Source organism: Lynx rufus, unplaced genomic scaffold (genome assembly GCF_022079265.1).
Source record: "Lynx rufus isolate CCGP_SWC_20201006 ecotype Redwood Valley unplaced genomic scaffold, mLynRuf1.p SCAF_35, whole genome shotgun sequence".
NCBI classification, from domain to species: domain Eukaryota; kingdom Metazoa; phylum Chordata; class Mammalia; order Carnivora; family Felidae; genus Lynx; species Lynx rufus.
The window spans coordinates 1661944-1677443 of NW_025814851.1; positions in this window are offsets into that span (position 1 = coordinate 1661944).

A 15500-nucleotide genomic window follows, 5' to 3' on the forward strand; every position below is an offset into this window, starting at 1 on the left:
TCAGTGGCAAGCCATTCCTGTGGTGGGCTGTAGGCTATTCATCTTCCTCCCACCAAGTCTGCAGATCCTCTTCTGTGTGGCAGTGACAGTAGGGGGAGAAGTGATAAGCTTTGTCTGTGGAAGGGTCTGGGGATAGGATAGAGAGAAGAAGAGAACACAAGCCTGGCTGTGGTAAACACTACCTTGTTTACATGAAGGGAAAATAGGATGCTTGTTGGTAGCATGGCTACATGGCGGGGGGGCAAGTCACACATTCGGGCATTTCTAGGCAGATTGGGTTGGAGGAATCCCTTGAAGTGAGACACTCTGGCTGGGCCCAACCCTTGCATGATCGTTTCTCATCCGGCACCGCTTTGAATTCCGAATTCCGTCATTCAAAGGGATCTGGTGCCATTAGCTGCTGTATTAGGGGTTCATTGGTTGAAGTCACTATACCCCATTAAAATATAATTAGCCACCTGCTCTGGGAGAGCCTACCCCATCAGACAAAGATAGTGTCAAGGGGTCCTCAGAAAGGGACTGGAGTAGATGGCAGCAGATAAACAATCTTACTTTACCAGAGTTTGGGCTGTGCACATGACATCTGTCCCAGCAATCTACTGGGAACAGATTTGAAGGGATTGGCTGTTACATCACTTCAGTCTTTGTCCTCTACCCCAAACTTCCACATCATCTTTGGATCCACAGCCACATCTTAGTCTTGCCTCATGCTGTCACCCCCTAATTTGCCTATTCAAATCCTAAGAGCAGAATCACATGATGGACTGGCGAGCCCTTGGCTGCAGGCTGATTGGTGGGGAAGTGCAGACCACTCCTGCATTCTGGGGCAGCCAAAAAAGAGACTTAAGTACTACTTGAGCACACACTGCACCAAACCCTGGAAACCTCTTAACTCCTTTAATCCTCAGTACAGCTCTTCCAGTAAGCGGTTAGTCTCCCCATATGAAAGATAGGCTAAGGAAGTTGTTAGGATGTACCCAAGACATAGTAAGTGCCAGGATTGGAACCCAGATATGATAAAAAAACGCATGTAGGTTCTTTCCTCTGCATTGTGCTGCCTCCTTAACACTGATTAAATGCCTACTCATGTGCCAGCTTTAGATACATGCTTTTTTCAGTAAAATAAGAGTCTTACTAAAATTCTACTTCCAAGTCCCTTTGCATGGAGTACAGCTTATTTCACAGTATCTTACCAAACTCTTCTGACAGGTAAATAATGTTACAATGAAAAATTGGATCCCAGGATAGCTAAGGCCATTTTAAAACTTCTATGGCATTTCATTGAACTTTGTGTTTTCTAGAGATGTCTGGGTGGCTCAGTTGGTTGAGCGTCTGACTCTTGATTTTGGCTCAGGTCGTGATCCCAGGGTCATGGGATTGAGCCGTGTCAGGCTCTGCACTGAGCGTGGAGCCTGCTTGAGATTCTCTCCCTTCTCCTATTCACCCCTCTCTCCCATTCACAGTCTCTTTCTAAAATTAACAAAAAATGAAAATGTTTTCTAGTACTCCTAAGAGATACTGGAAACTAAGCACTGGACATATGAGGTATCTCAATGAGTAAGAAGGAGCATGGGAGGAGCACCTGGCTGCCTCAGTTGGTAAAGCATGCGACTTAATCTTGGGGAGTTCAAGCCCCATGTTGGGTGCAGAGCTTAATTAAAAAAAAAAGCATGGGGATGTGATTTGGCCTAAATCAAACAGAAGAACTAAAGTAGTCATGTCGGGATAAGAATTTGGGACTCCAGATTCTCTACAATGTATCACAACCTAAAAAAAAAAAGCTCTTTCTTGAGTCATTTCCCTCATTAAAAAAAATACTAAGATTTGATGTATATACAATAAAGTTCACCCTTTATAGTGTAAGTTATTTCACTTTGGACAAATGTATACAGTAGTGAACTACTAATACAATCATGACATGGAATAGTTCTATCACCCCTGAAACACTAGGGCCTTTTGTAGTTAACCCTTTTATTCCTACCTTCAGGTTCTGGGAACCACTGATAATGTTTTCTGTCTCTATAGTTTTGCTTTCATGTGAATGTCATGTGAAAAGAATCCTACAACATGTAGGCTTATTTTATGCCTATAGATTTTTAAAATTGTATTTAAAAAGTTACATAGAATAAAATTCCTCTTGGTGTACATTTCTATAAGCTTTGACAAATGCAGAGTTGTGTAAACAACACAATCAAGGTACAGAACAGTTCCATTATTTCCTGCCCTCCACCAACAAAGTCATTCCTGCTACTTATAGTAAAAACCTCTCTAACCCTAACTCCTGGCAACCTTGATTTGTTTATCCTTATAGTTTTATCCTTTGGAGAATGTCATACAAGTTGAATTATACTATATGTAACCCTTCTTAAAGTTTAGTTTTGAGAGAGACAGCACGAGTGGGGGAGGGGCAGAGAGTGAGAGAATCTCAAGTAGGCTCTGTGCTGTCGGCACAGAGACTGATGGCAGGTCTCAAAACCACGAAACTGTGAGATCATGACCTGAGCTGAAACCAAGAATCCAATGCTTACCCAACTGTGTCATCCAGGTGCTCCTACAGTATGTAACCTTTTGAGACTGGTTTCTTTCAATAAGCACAATACACCTGAGATTCATCCATGTTGTGGGGTTTATCAGTAGTTCCTTATATCCAAGCCATACTCCATTGTATGGATGTACCACGATTTGTTTATTCCCAAGTTGAAGGGACATTGGGTTTCCAGTTTTGGGTGATCACAAATAAAGTTGCCATAAACATTTGTATGCAATTTTTTGTGTTTTCATTTCTTGAGAGAATACTTAAGAGCTGGATTACTGGCATATGTGGGAAGTATGTGTTTAACATTCTCAGAAACTGCTACGCTGTTTCTCAAAGTAGCTGTACCGTTTTTCATTCCCATTAGTGTGTGAAAGTTTAAGTTGTTTTACATCCTTTCCAGCACTTGGCATTGTCCGTTTTTTGACATTAGTTATTGTAGTAGGATGTAGTGGTATCTCATGATTTTGATTTGCATTTCTTTACTGACTAGTGAGTTGAGAATATTTTCATGTGCTTATTTGTCATCCATATATGTTCTTTGGCAAAGTGATCGAACCTCTTGCATATATATATATATACATATACATATATATATATATATATATATATATATATATATATACATACAGTGCTATTTCTTTATCATATATGCTTTGTAACATTTTTACCCAGCTTGTGGTTTTGCTTTTCATTCTCCAAAAATTTTTTTCCATTCCAAAACTCTTAAAAAATTTTTTTTAAACGTTTGTTCATTTTTTGATAGAGAGAGACAGAGTGTGAGTGGGAGAGGGGCAGAGAGAGAGGGAGACACAGAATCGGAAGCAGGCTCCAGGCTCCAAACTGACAGCACAGAGCCGACGTGGGGCTTGAACTCATGGACCTGAGATCATGACCTGAGCCGAAGTCGGACGCCCAACTGACTGAGCCACCCTGGCGCCCCCCAAAACTCTTTCAATAGATTTTTTTTTAATTTTTAAAAATTGTGGTAAAATACATGTAACATAAAATTTACCACCTTAGCCACTTTTTCCCAATGAAATAAGTTTGCTTTATTTAAAAACAGTAACTTCCTTATGTTGGAGCACAAAATTCAATACTGATACAAATATGAATTTCTCAGGAGGTCAAGATATATGTCAAGCAAATTTTCTGAATTTCTTCTTTTTAAATTTTTTTACTGTTTTATTTATTTTTGAGAGTGACAGTGTGAGCAGGGGAGGGACAGAGAGAGGGCAACAGAAGATCTGAAGCGGGCTCTACACTGACAGCAGCAAGCCTAATATGGGGCTTGAACTCACAAACTGAGATCATGACCTAAGCCAATGTCAGATGTTGAACCAACTGAGCCACTCAGGCTCCCCTCTGAAATTCTTTTAAAGGAAGAATTTTTAAGCCATATGAAACAATGTACATCAACAACATGTATAAATAAGCCACAGTTCAAATTTAAGCTGAATAATCAAACCATGTAAATGACCTCAACTACTATTTGCTAATATTTACAACACTGTACATATTTTCAATAAGTTAAGTGAATCATCTATCACTCTTCCCATCTCCCAGTCTCCCCAGGACATACATTTTTTTTTCACTAGATTTAATCCAAAAATTTGCTGAGGAGATTCAGCCATTAACTATAGCTGAGTTTAACAGAAATATAGAAAACCACAAAGATTTATTGAGCATTCACAAATGATTACAGCAATTCCTTAGAAACCCTCTATGTTGTCCCCTTCCTTCCTTCCTTCCTTCCTTCCTTCCTTCCTTCCTTCCTCCCTCCCTCCCCTCCCTCTCTCTTTCTTTCTTCCTTCCTTTCTCTTTCTTTCTTTCTTTCTTTCTTTCTTTCTTTCTTTCTTTCTTTCTTTCTTTCTTTCTTTCCTTCTTCTTTTTAAATTTAAATCCAAGCTAGTTAACATATAGTGTAATAATAATTTCGGGAATAGAATTTAGTGACCCATCATTTACATATGAACCCAGTGCTCATCCCAACAATTGTCCTCCTTAATGCCTCTTGCCCACTTAGCTCATCCCCCCAACCCAACATCCCTCCAGCAACCCTCAGTTTGTTCTCTGATTTAAGAGTCTGTTTTGGTTTTTCTTCCTGTTTTTATCTTATTTTTGTTTCCCTTCCCTTATGTTCATTGTTTTGTATCTTAAATTCCACATATGAGTGAAATCATGATATTTGTCTTTCCCTGACTATTTCGCTTAGCATAATACATTCTAGTTCCATCCATGTTGTTGCAAATGGCATGATTTCATTCTTTTTGATCGTCGAGTAATATTCCACTGTGTATGTATATATATATATATATATATATATATATATATATATATACACACCATTTCTTTATCCATTCATCAGTCGATGGACATTTGGGCTCTCTCATACTTAGGCTATTATTGATAGTGCTGCTACAAACATTGGGGTTCATGTGCCCCTTCGAATCATCATTTTTGTATTGGATAAATACCTAATAGTGCAATTGCTGGGTTGTAGGGTAGTTCTATTTTTAATTTTTTGAGGAACCTCCATACTGTTCTCCAGAGTGGCTGCACCAATTTGCATTCCCACCAGCAGTGCAAAAGGGTTTCTCTTTATCCGCAGCCTCGTCAACATCTTTTGTTTCCTGAGTTGTTAATGTTAGCCATTCTGACAGATGTGAGGTGGTTTCTCATTGTGGTTTTGATTTGTATTTCCCTGATGATGAGTGATGTTGAGCTTTTTTCATGTGTCTGTTAGCCATCTGGATGTCTTCTTTGGAGAAGTGTGTATTCATGTCTTTTGCCCATTTCTTCACTGGATTATTTGTTTTTTGGGTGTTGAGTTTGATAAGTTCTTTGTAGATTTTGGATACTAACCCTTTATTTGACATGTCATTTGCAAATATCTTCTCCCATTCTGTCGGTTGCCTTTTAGTTTTGCTGGTTGTATCCTATGCTGTGCAGAAGGTTTTTATTTTGATGAGGTCCCAATAGTTCCTTTTTGCTTTTGTGTCTTTTGCCCTGGAGACATGTCAGGTAAGAAGTTGCTGTGTCCAAAGTCAAAGAGGTTGTTGCCTGTTTTCTCCTCTAGGAATTTGATGGCTTCCTGCCTTATATTTAGGTCTTTCATTCATTTTGAGTTCATTTTTGGGTATGGTGTAGGAAAGTGGTCCAGGTTCATTTTTCTGCATGCCACTGTCCAGTTTTCCCTGCACCATTTGCTGAAGAACTGTCTTTATTCCTTTAGATACTCTTTCCTGCTTTGTCAAAGATGAGTTGGCCATATGTTTGTGGGTCCATTCTGGGTTCTCTATTCTGTTCCATTGATCCGAGTGTCTGTTCTTGTGCCAGTACCATACTGTCTTGCTGATTACAACTTTGTAATGCAGCGTCAATTCCAGGATTGTGATGCCCTAGCTTTGACTTTCTTTTTCAGGATTGCTTTGGCTATTCAGGGTCTTTTATGGCTCCATAGAAATTTTAGGATTGATTTTTCTAGCTCTGTGAAGAATGCTGGTGTTATTTTGACAGGGATTGCATTGAATATGTAGATTGCTTGGGTAATATTGACATTTTAACAATATTTGTTCTTCCAATCCATGAACATGGAATGTTTTTCCATTTTTTGTGTCTTCTTCAATTTCTTTCATAAGCTTTCTATAGTTGTCAGTGTATAGGTTTTTCACCTCTTTGGTTAGGTTTATTCCTAGGTATTTTATGTTTTCTTGGTGCAGTTGTAAATGGGATCGATTCCTTGATTTTTCTTTCTGTTGCTTCATTATTGGTGTATAGAAATGCAGCCAATTTCTGTACATTGATTTTATATCCTGCCACATTGCTGACTTCATGGATCAGTTGGAGCAGTTTTTTGGTGGAGTCTTTTGGGTTTCCCACATAGAGTATCATGTCATCTGCGAAGAGAAAAATTTGACTTCCCCCTTGCCGATATGGATGCCTTTTAGTTCTTTGTGTTGTCTGATTGCTGAGGCAAGGACTTCCAACAGTATGTTGAATAACAGTGGTAAGAGTGGACATCCCTGTCGTGTTCCTTACCTTAGGGGGAAAGCTTTCAGTTTTTCTGCATTGGGGATGATATTAGTGGTGGGTCTTTTGTATATGGCTTTTAAGATCTTGAGGCATGATCCTTCTATCCCTACTTTCTTGAGGGTGTTTATCAGGGAGAGATGCTTTATATCGTCAAATGCTTTTTCTGCATCTATTGAGAGGATCATGTGTTTCTTATTCTTTCTTTTATTAATGTGATGTATCTCATTGATTGGTTTGTGGATATCGAACCAGCCCTGCATCCCAGGAATAAATCTCATTTGATCATGGTGAATAATTCTTTTAATGTATTTTTGGATCCGGTTGGCTAGTATCTTGTTGAGAATTTTTTCATCCATGTTCATTCATCAGGGAAATTAGTCTGTAGTTCTCCTTTTTAAGTTGGGCCTTTCTCTGGTTTTGGGATCAAGATAATGCTGGCCTCATAGAATGAGTTTGGAAGTTTTCCTTTCATTTCTCTCTTTTCAACAGCTTCAAAAGAATAGGTGGTAACCCTTCTTTAAATGTTTGGTAGAATTCTCCTAGAAAACCATCCAGCCCAGGACTCTTGTTAAGACATTTTGGATTACTGATTCAATTTATTTACTGGCTATGGATCTGTCAAATTTTCTATTTCTCCTTGTTTCGGTTTTGGTAGTTTATATGTTTCTAGGGATTTTTTCATTTCTTCCAGATTGCCCACTTTATTGGCATATAATTGCTCATAATATTCTGTCATTATTGTTTGTATTTCTGTGGTGTTGGTTGTGATCTCTCCTCTTTCATTTGTGATTTCACTTATTTGGTCCTTTCCTTTTTCTTTTTGATCAAACTGGTTAGTGGTTTATCAATTTTGTTAATTCTTTCAAAGAACCAGCTCCTGGTTTCCTTGATTTTTTTTCTACTTTTTTTTTTCTTAAATTTCAATGTCATTGATTTCTTCTCTAAACTTTATTACTTCCCTTCTTCTGCTGGCTTGGGGTTTTATTTGCTGTTCTTTTCCCAGCTCTTTAAGATGTAAGGTTAGGTTGTGTATTTGAGACCTTTCTTCCTTTTTAGGAAGGCCTGGATTGCTATATACTTCCCTCTTATGACTGCCTCTTTGCATCCCAGAGGTTTTGGGCTGTCGTGTTTTCATTTTAATTGGCTTCCATGTACTTTTTAATTTCCTCTTTAATTTCTTGGTTACCCATTCATTCTTTGGTAGGATGTTCTTTAATCTCCAAGATTAATGGTCTTTCCAAAATTTTTCTTGTGGTTGATATTGAGTTTCATAGCATTGTGATCTGAAAATATGCAAGGTATGATCTTGATCATTTTGTACTTGTTGAGGGCTGATTTGTGTCCCAGTATGTGATCTATTCTGGAGAATGTTCCATCTACACTTGAGAAGAATATGTATTCTGATGCTTTAGGATGAACTGTTCTGAATATTTCTGTTAAGTCCATCTAGTCAAGTGTGTCATTCAAAGCCATTGTTTCCTTATTGATTTCCTGCTTAGATAATCTGTCAGTTGTTCTACATTGGGTGTTGAAGTCCCCTACTATTATGGTATCATTATCAATGGCTGTCTTGGTTTGTGATTCACTGACTTATATATTTGGTTATTTCATGTTGGGGGCATAAATATTTATAATTGTTTGATCTTTTTGGTGGATACACCCCTTCATTGTGATATAATGCCCTTATTCATCTCTTGTTACAGTCTTTTTAAAAGGAATTACATTTATGTATGTATGTATGTATTTATTTATTTTCTTATTTAATGTTTCTTCATTTTTGAGACAGAGCGCACAAGTGGGTGAGGGGCAGAGAGAGAGGGGGACAGAGGATCCCAAGTAGGCTCTGTGCTAACAGCATGTAGCCCAATGCAGGGCTCAAACTCATGAGTTGTAAGATCATGAACTGGGCTGATGTTGGATGCTTAACTGACTGAGTCCTCCAGGTGCCCCTCTTGTTATAGTGTTTATTTTAAAATCTTGTTTGTCTGATATAAGTATGGCTACTCCAGCTTTCTTTTGATGGCCATTTGCATGATAGATGGTTCTCTACCCCCTTACTTTCAATCTGAAGGTGTCTCTAGGTCCAAAATGAGTCCTTTGTAAGTAGCATATGGATGGGTGTTGTTTTCTTACCCGTTCTGATACCCTATGTCTTGTTTTTTTAATGTTTATTTGCTTTCGAGACAGAGAAATAGAGCGTGAGTGGGGGAGGGGCAGAGAGAGAGGGAGACACAGAACCTGAAACAGGCTCCAGGCTCTGAGCTGTCAGAATAGAGCCCAACATGGGGCTCGAGCCCACAAACCATGGGATCATGACCTGAGCCAAAGTTGGACGCTCAACTGAGTACCCCAGGCGCCCCACCCTATGTCTTTTGATTGGAGCATTTAGTCCATTGACATTTAGAGTGATTACTGAAAGATATGAATTTATTGCCATTGTGTAGTCTGTAGAGTTCGTATTTCTGGTGGAGTTCTCTAGTCTTTTCTAGTCTTTGTTGTTTTTGGTCTTTTTTGTTTTGTTTTGTCTTTTCTCCACTCAAGGAGTCCCCCTTAAAATTTCTTGTAGGGCTGGTTTCGTGGTCGTGAACTCCTTTAGTTTTTGTTTGTCTGGGAAACTCTTTATCCTTTCTTCTATTTTGACTGACAGCCTTGCAGGATAAAGAATTCTTGACTGCATATTTCTCTGATTCAGCACGTTGGATATATCCTGCCACTCCTTTCTGGCCTGCCAAGTTTTTGTGGATAGGTCTACTGCAAACCTGATGTGTCTTCCCTTATAAGTTAGGGACTTTTTTTCCCTTGCTGCTTTCATAATTCTTTCCTTGTCTGTGTATTTTGTGAATTTGTCTATGATATGTTTTGGTGATGGTCAGTTTTTGTTGAATCTAATGGGAGTTGTCTGTGTTTCTTGGGTTTTGATGTTTGTGTTCTTCCCCAGATTAGGAAAGTTTACCACTATAATTTGCTCACATAAACCTTCTACTCCCTTTTCTCTCTCTTCATCTTCTGGGTCTCCTATGATTCAGATGATATTTGTTTTTACTAAGTCACTGAGTTCTCTAAGTCTTGTGTTGTGCTCTTTTGCCTTAGTCTCCCTCTGTTTTTCTGCTTCATTATTCTCTATAATTTTGACTTTATATCTCTGATTCTCTGCTCTCCTTCATCCATCGTTGCCATCATGGCATCCATTCGAGATTGTGTCTTGGTTAGAGCATTTTTAATTTTGTGCTGATTAGACTTTATTTCTTTTATCTCGAAAACAAGGGATTCTATGCTGTTTTCAACCCCACCTAGGATTCTTATTATCATGGTTCTAAATTTTAGTTCAGACATCTTGCTTATATCTGAGTTGATTAAGCCCTGGCTGTCATTTCTTCCTGTTATTTGGAGTGAATTTCCTCATTTTGTTGTTTTGGAGGAAGAAAGTAATTAATAAAATAAAAAATAAAAAAAATCAAATAAAGGGAGCTAGATCTTAAGTGTGTTTTGGTCTGCTTGTTGAAAGAAGCTTTATAGAATAGAGAAAAAAGGGAAAGAATAGAAAGAACAGAAAAAAGATAAGAAGAAGTTTAAAAAATTAAAAAAAAGTGTAATAAAATAGATGAATAGACCCCGTAATTATGATATAATGCCCTTCTTCATCTCTTGTTACAGGCTTTAGTTTAAAATCTAGTTTTTCTGATATAAGAATGGTTACTCCAGCTTTCTTTTGACTTCCAGTTGCATGGTAGATGATTCTCCATCTCCTCACTTTCAATCTGAAGGTGTCCTCAGGTCTAAAATGGGTCTCTTGTAGACAGCATACAGATGGGCCTTATTTTTTATCCATTCTGATACCCTATGTCTTTGATCGTAGCATTTAGCCCATTTACATTCAGTGTTATTATTGAAAGATATGGATTTAGTGTCATTGTGTTATCTGTAGGTTTCATGCTTGTAATGATGTCTCTGGTCCTTTGTAATCTTTGCAACATTCCACTCACAGATTCCCCCTTATTGTCTCTTGTAGGGCTGGTTTAGTGGTGATGAACTACTTCAACTTTTGTTTGGGAAAACATTTATCTCTCCTTCTATTCTGAATGACAGGCTTGCTGGATAAAGGATTCTTGGATGCATATTTTTCCTATTCAGCTCATTGAAAATTTCCTGCCACTCCTTTCTGGCCTGCCAAGTTTAAGTAGATAGGCCTGCTACTACTCTTATGTGTCTACCCTTGTAGCTTAAGACCCATTTGTCGCTAGCCGCTTTCAGAATTCTCTTTGTATTTTGCCAGTTTCCCTATGATATGTTGTGCAGAAGGTTGATTCCTGTCATGTCTGAAGGGTGTTCTCTGTTCCTCCTGGATTTCAATGTATGTTTCATTCCCCAGAATGGGGAAGTTCTCAGCTATGATTTGTTCAAGTCCACCTTCCACCCAGTTCTCTCTCTCTTCTTCCTCAGGAATGCCTATGATATGGATATTATTACATTTTATTTAATCACTTAGTTCTCTAATTCTCCCCTCATGTTCTAGAATTTTTTTATCTCTCTTTTTCTCAACTTCATCTTTTTCCATAATTGTATCTTGTATTTCACTTATTCTCCCCTCTGCCTCTTCAATACTTGATGTCACTGCATCTAGTTTGTTTTGCAGCTCATTTACAACATTTTCCAATTCATCATGACTACTTTTTAGTTCCTGATCTCTGTAGCAGTAGATTCTCTGCTGTCTTCTATGCTTTTTTCAAGCCCAGCGACTAATATTATGACTATTATTCTAAATTCTTGTTCAGTTATATTGTTTATATCTGTTTTGACCAGTTCTTTAGCTGTCATTTCTTCCTAGAATTTATTTTCAGGAGAATTCTTCCATTTTGTCATTTTGGCTAGTTTTCTGTCCCTTATGTGTTTTAAAAGCTTGTTATGTGCCCTGAACCTGCGAGCACTCCTATATTAAAGAGGGGTCATACATTGTCCAGGGATGGCTCTTCAGGAGGTGTTTTTTGGAGACTGTTACTTGCTCTCTGTTGTTGTGACTTTGGTTATTTTATCTCCCTACTTGTAGTGATGTTTTGAACCCTCCACCAGGTATGCTTTGATTTGTTCATTGAAGTAGTCCTGGAAAGGAAAACAAACAGACAAACAAACAGAAAACAAAAACACACAAACACACAAATTAAAAACAAAAACATAAAACCAGAAACACCAACTACAAGTAAGCAACAAGGTGGAGGTGGTGCCGATGGATCAGGCCTTATCCCATACACAGGCAGAAATGACATGGGCTGGGAAAAGGAAAAAATAAACATTTACCAGGCAGAGAAACTATACAGCTCAATCTAGAGAGTGAGAAAAGAAAATAAAGAAGGAGTTGGGGGGGGGGGAATGAAAAGAAGACAAAGTTGCCCAGACAGAGAAACTGTACAGCTTAATTATCCCAGAGAGAGAGAAAGGAAAATAAATAAGGAAGTGTAGAACATGTATAAAGAGAATGGATTAAATATGTCTGCTTAAGCAGCCAACAACCAGAGTAACCAGACTAGATAAAGGAAGAGATAAGAAGGAGAAAAGGAAGGAAGAGTATATCTATATAATAAGAATTGTCTGAGAATTAAACCAGGCAATGCAACAGCACTGGTCTAAGGGAGGGCCGTTTGGTTTTCAGCATCAATCCCGCTCCAGTAGATATCAGTTACCAGGTGTGGAGGGGTGTGGTTTGGGGTAGGAGGGTCCCGCCTTCACCGTGGGCCCCGTTGTCTGATCCCTAAGGCCCCACCATGGTGGTGGTGGGGAGGAAAATGGCAACACCCCAGTCTCTCCTCTACAGACCTGGTGTCCCAAACCACACTGTTCGAGCTGTCCTCACTGTGCCGTGAGTGCAAACGAGGCAGTTTTTCCCACTCTGCTGACTCCCATGCCTTAGTACTTGGCTGGGATTCAAACTCTCACTCTGTGCACCCTGGTACTGGGTAAACACCACTCCACATAGCCCAATATGTGGTCTCTGGCTAGTGGATGCATGTAGGCTTTGTCCTGTCCCACAGAACTCCAGGGAGGGGAATGCTTTCCCCTACTGTGGACTGTGCCCCTCTCCTAGTCACCCAGCCTGGGGCTGGCTCCCCTCCTCCCCAGGTGCATGATCAGGGCAGCTGCCTCCAGTCTGGAGAAAGCCCCTCAGTTAGAGATTGGATCTTTCTCTGTCCCAGTCTGAGGTTTTTCTCTTGTCCAGATACAGTCCTATGCTTCCTCAGCCTCTCTTTCTCTTCCCTTTGTCTCTCTGTAGAACGCAAGCCCTCCCCTCTGCAGAAGGGGATCCTTCCCCTCCATTCGTTTTATCTCTCCCAGATTGCAATCATTCACCTGTGGCCCATCTGGTTGTCCTGGTGGGTCCCTGGAAGTGACTCTGTCTCTGTTCCTCCTGGACTCTTGGGGTTCAAAGTCCTTTGGCTTCAACATTTCTTTGTTTGACAGAAGAGGGAACTTTGGATTCCCTTAATTCTCTGCCATGTTTTTTGATATTTTATCAAGTTGGCCAATGCCTTGGGCAAATAGACCTCAAAATTCTCAATACATAGAATGTGCCTGGGAATTTCCTGCTCTATGTTTAGAACTGGGAAGCATTGGGTGATATTTCTATTTTTGATTTTGGTGGAACCACCTTACTGTTTTCCACAGTGGTTGCACCAATTTATAAACCTACTAACAGTGTGTGAGGATTTCCTTTTCTCTACATTCTTGGCTTTTCTCCACATTTCTTGAATAATTTTATTGTCATTTCTTGTCTTGATACTAGCCATTATGACAGATGTGAGATGTGATATCTCACAGTGTCTTTGATTTGCATTTCTCTGATGATTAGTGACGTTGAGCATCTTTTCATGTGATTTATGGCCATCTGTATGTCTTCTTTGGAGAAATATCTATTGAGGTCCTCTGCCTAGAATTTATTATTATTAATTAATTAATCAATTAAGTAATTAATTTTATTTTTTAAAAATTTACATCCAAGTTAGTTAGAATATAGTTGAACAATGATTTCAGGGGTAGATTCCTTCATGCCCCTTACCCATTTAGCCTATCCCCTCTCCCAAAACCCCTCTAGTAAACCTCTGTTTGTTTTCCATATTTAAGAGTCTCTTATGTTTTGTCTCCCTCCCTGTTTTTATATTATTTTTGCTTTGCTTCCCTTGTGTTCATTTGTTGTGTCTTAAAGTCCTCATGAGTGAGGTCATTTGATATTTGTCTTTCTCTGAATGACTAATTACACTTAGCATAATACCTTCTAGTTCCATTCATGTAGTTGCAAATGGCAAGATTTCATTCTTTTTGATTGCTGAGTAATACTCCATTGTATATATCCACCACAACTTCTTTATCCATTCATCCATCGATGGACATTGGGTCCTTTCCATACTTTGGCTATTATTGATAGTGCTGCTATAAACATTGGTGTGCATATGCCCCTTCGAAACAGCATACCTGTATCCCTTGGATAAATACCTAGTAGTGCAATTGCTGGGTCATAGGGTAGTTCTATTTTTAATTTTTCAAGGAACCCCCATACTGTTTTCCAGAATGGCTGCACCAATTTGCATTCCCACCAGCAGTGCAAAAGAGATCCTCTTTCTCCGCATCCTCGCCAACATCTGTTGTTGCCTGAGTTGTTAATGTTAGCCATTCTGTCAGATATGAGGTGGTATTTCATTGTGGTTTTGATTTGTATTTCCCTGATGATGAGTGATGTTGAGCATTTTTTCATGTGTCGGTAGGCCATCTGGATGTCTTCCTTTGGAGAAGTGTCTATTCATGTCGTTTGCCCATTTCTTCACTAGATTATTTGTTTTTTGGGTGTTGAGTTTGATAAGTTCTTTATAGATTTTGGATACTAACCCTTTATCTTATATGTTGTTTGCAAATATTTTCTCCCATTCCGTTGGTTGCCTTTTAGTTTTGCTGATTGTTTCCTTTGCTGTGCAGAAGTTTTTTATTTGGATAAGGTCACAATAGTTTATTTTTGCTTTTGTTTCCCTAGCCTCTGGAGATATGTTGAGTAAGAAGTTGCTGTGTCCAAGGTCAAAGTGGTTTTTGCCTGCTTTCTCCTCGAGGATTTTGATGGCTTCCTGTTTTGCATTTAGGTCTTCTTTAATTTTGAGTTTATTTTTGTGTATGGTGTAAGAAAGTGGTCCAGGTTCATTTTTCTGCATGTCGCTCTCCAGTTTTCCCAGCACCATTTGCTGAAGAGTTTGTCTTTATTCCATTGAATATTCTTTCCTGCTTTGTCAAAGATTAGTTGGCCATATGTTTGTGGGTCCATTTCTGGTTCTCTATTCTGTTCCATTGATCTGAGTGTCTGTTCTTGTGCCAGTACCATAGTTTCTTGGTGATTATAGTTTGTAATACAGCTTGAAGTCCAGGATTGTGATGCTTCCTACTTTGGTTTTCTTTTTGAAGATTACTATGGCTATTCGGGGTCTTTTCTGGTTCCATACAAATTTTAGGATTGTTTGTTCTAGCTCTGTGAAGAATGCTATTGTTACTTTGATAGGGATTGCATTGAATATGTAGATTGCTTTGGGTGGTATTGACATTTTAACAATATTTGTTCTTCCTATCCAGGAGCATGGAATCTTTTTCCATTTTTTTGTGTATCTTCTTCAATTTCTTTCATTAGCTTTCTATAGTTTTTAGTGTATAGATTTTTCACCTCTTTGGTTAGATTTATTCCTAGGTATTTTATGGTTTTTTGTGCAACTGTAAATGGGATCGATTCCTTGATTTCTCTTTCTGTTGCTTCATTGTTGGTGTATAGGAATGCAACCAAATTTGTGCATTTATTTTATATCCTGCCACTTTGCTGAATTTGTAAATCAGTTCTAGCAGTTTTTTGGTAGAATCTTTTGGGTGTTCCATATAGATTATCATGTCATCTGCGGAGAGTGAAAGTTTGACATCC